The following is a 3197-nucleotide window of genomic DNA, read 5'->3' as shown; positions in this document are numbered from 1 at the left end:
CCACATGAAAATGTTCTAATTTTTGCTTTCAATAATCCTATGTATTAGAAAATATTAAGAGAGACACAATTGTTTTTTTTTCCCTCTTCACCGTAATATTTACCGCTTCTGCTTTATTTCCTTTAAATAAGAATCTGAAATTCCATTTGGAATCTTCACCTTTCAACTTGATGGAAAACTTCCTTTCCTTATGGGATTGTGTTATTTTGAAGCAGCACTGTTGTGCCTAATAAAGAAACCAGGATTGTTTCTGAGGATGCTTGGTTGGCTTGTCACACTTCCATAGATTTGGCCACCACAGAGCCAGTGAGCCCAAGAGGAGTTGGCTTATTACTTAGCAGCAGCAAGTTCAGTGCTGCATTAAATACCCATAGCTTTGTCCTACAGAATGACATTGAGCCAGAGGGGGCAGATGGAGAGTGGGCTATTGAGCTATCACAAAATTAGTTCTAAATTATAGACAACTATTTTTGTGGCATGCAGCCACACACTAGCAGGGGCAAGGTGGAATGTGCTATGCGCAATTGACATTAGGGGATCAAGGTGGGAAATAGCCTGGTGATCATTTCTCACCAGACAGTTTAGATTCCCTTGCTCCAGGAGGAATCTCCCAACACTCAGGTTTGACTGCCTTGCTACGTGGACCATGTGTAGAAGAAAAAGGTCACTGGACACTATGAGATGGAGCTGTTCTCCTAAAACTTAGTACTTCTTATAATGCAGGTTTTGCTGGCAAACAATTCTCTTACTTTTGGCTGAAAATGTCTCTTTTGGTACCTTTCTTATTGGGGAATATTTTGCCAAGTATAGAAACTCTGCTGATTGGGATTTTTACAGCACTTTAAAGATGATGTCCTTTCCCTTCTGACTTCCATCTGTTGTCAGCAGTTTTTGAATCTTTTTTTCCCCTCTGTGTATTGCATCCACCACTTGTCTGTCAATTTGTCACACTGCAGTGGCTTGCTTGATGCTGTGGTGGTGAGAGCTAGGTCACTGGTATTTAAAATACAAGCAGGATCACCCAAGGTGAACAAGTTCCTCAAAGCTTTCCGAGTACGAGCAGACTAATGAAAAGGTGAGAGGCGATCCACTTCGGAGGAATTAGCCACTGCAAACTTCAAGTACAGCAGCAGAGGACTGCCAGATAGAGACCTACAAGAGGAGCCCCTCAGGTTGGAAGGCACTCAAAATACAAAGTTGAGTCTTGACCATGAGGACATGGATGGAATAAAGCTTTTGGGACTTTCATGTGCCAATGAGACAGAGCTCTAAGTGAGAAGAAACTATCCATTGATAGTCAGCATGTGGAATGTATGAAATATGAATCTAGGAAAATTAGAAGTAGTCAAAAATTAAATGGAAGGCATAAAGATCGACCACACCGGCATTAGTGAGCTCAAATAGACTGATAATGGTCCTTTTGAATGGTTTACTCTGCTGGGAACGACAAATTCAAGAGGCATGGTTGCATTTTCATCGTCAAAAAGAACATTTCAAGGTCTTTCTTGAAGTACAATGTTGCTTGTGATAGGATAATATTGCTATGTCTACCAGGAGGTCCAGTTAATACATCTATTATGCAAATTTGAACATCAACCACTAAAGGTAGTGATGCAGAAATTAAAGAATGCTACCAGCTTCCTTGTTTCTGAAATTGATCAAACATGCAAGGAAGATGCATTGAAAATTATTGGAGACTGGAAACAAAGATAGAGAAACTGTTGTGGGAAAATATGGGTTGGGTGATAGAAATGAAGCTAGCGATCATATGAATGAATTTTTCAAGGCAATCAACCTCTTCATTGCAAATGCTTTTTGTCAACAACACAGAAAGTGACTGTTCACATGGCCTTCTCCATATGGAATACACAGAAACCAAAGTGATGACATCTTTGGGCAGAGATGATAGAGAAGCTTATTATCTGCAGTCAAAATGAGGTCAGAGGTTTCTGGACAACAAACTTTCAATTGCTCATATGTAAGTTCACATTCAAATTGATGAAAATTAAGACAAATCTTCAAGAGCCAAAATGGGACCTTGAGTATATCCCATTTGAATTTAGAGAACATGTCAAGAACACATGTGACAAATTGAACAACAGTGACAGAAGACCTGAGGAACTGTGGGATAACATCAAGTACTTCATACATAAAGCAAGCAAAAATGTCATTAAAAAGACAATAAAGAAAAAAGATCAAAGCTTGTGTCAGAAGACACTCTGAAAGTTGCTACTCAACTTAGAATAGCTAAAGGAAGTGGAAGAATTGATGACCGGAATGAACTGAACAGAAAATTTCAAAGGGCAACTTGAGAAGACATAGAAAACAAAAACAAAAAAATCACTGCATCGAGTTGATGTCAACTCATAGGGACCCTATAGGACAGGGTAGAGCTGATCCTTATTGACAGTAGAAGCCACCGTCTTTTTTCCAGAGGGAAAAAAAAACGGGATAGTTTTGAACTGCTGTCCTTACAGTTAGCAATCCAACGAAAACAACTATACCACAAGGGATTATGGTTAAATGTGTAAAGACTAGGAGTTAGAAAATCAAAAAGGAAGAGCACGTTCAACATGTATCATGATGAAAGAAATGAAAAAAACCAAAGCCTCGAGTTGCAATATTGAAAAATTCTATGGGCAAAATATCGAATGATGAAGCAAGCACCAAAAGGTGATAGAAGGAATACATAGAATCCCTGTACCAAAAGGGACTGGTCAACATTCAACCATCTCAAAAGTAACTTATGATCAAGAAGTATGGTACTGAACGAAGTCAAAGTCCCACAGGAGCCGTTAGCAAAAAGCAAGTTTCCAGGAATTGAAGGAATACAAATTGAAATGGTATTCCTAGAAGCACTCACTTATCTATGTCAGGAACTTTGGAAGACAGTTACTTGACCAACTGACTGGATGAGATTTGTATTTGTGCCCATTCCAAAGAATGGTGATGCAACAGAATGAAGACATTATAGAAGAGTATCATTAATATTCCACCACCTGCCAATCCATTTGTCATGCCGCAATGTGGCTTGTGTGCTGCTGAGATGCTGGAAGATATTTCACTGGTAATTCAAATGCCATCAGAGCCACCTAAAATGAACAGGTTTCAGGGGAGCTTCCAGGATAAGAACAGACAATGAGGAAAGACTCAGCTCCCCACTTCAGAGGAGGAAGCCACTGGAAAACATGCTTAGC

This window comes from Echinops telfairi, unplaced genomic scaffold (assembly GCF_000313985.2).
Source record: "Echinops telfairi isolate 266 unplaced genomic scaffold, ASM31398v2 ScPeMD7_7472;HRSCAF=8510, whole genome shotgun sequence".
Taxonomy (NCBI): Eukaryota; Metazoa; Chordata; class Mammalia; order Afrosoricida; family Tenrecidae; genus Echinops; species Echinops telfairi.
The sequence above is the reverse complement of the archived record's forward strand: the minus strand, read 5'-3'. Positions refer to the sequence as shown.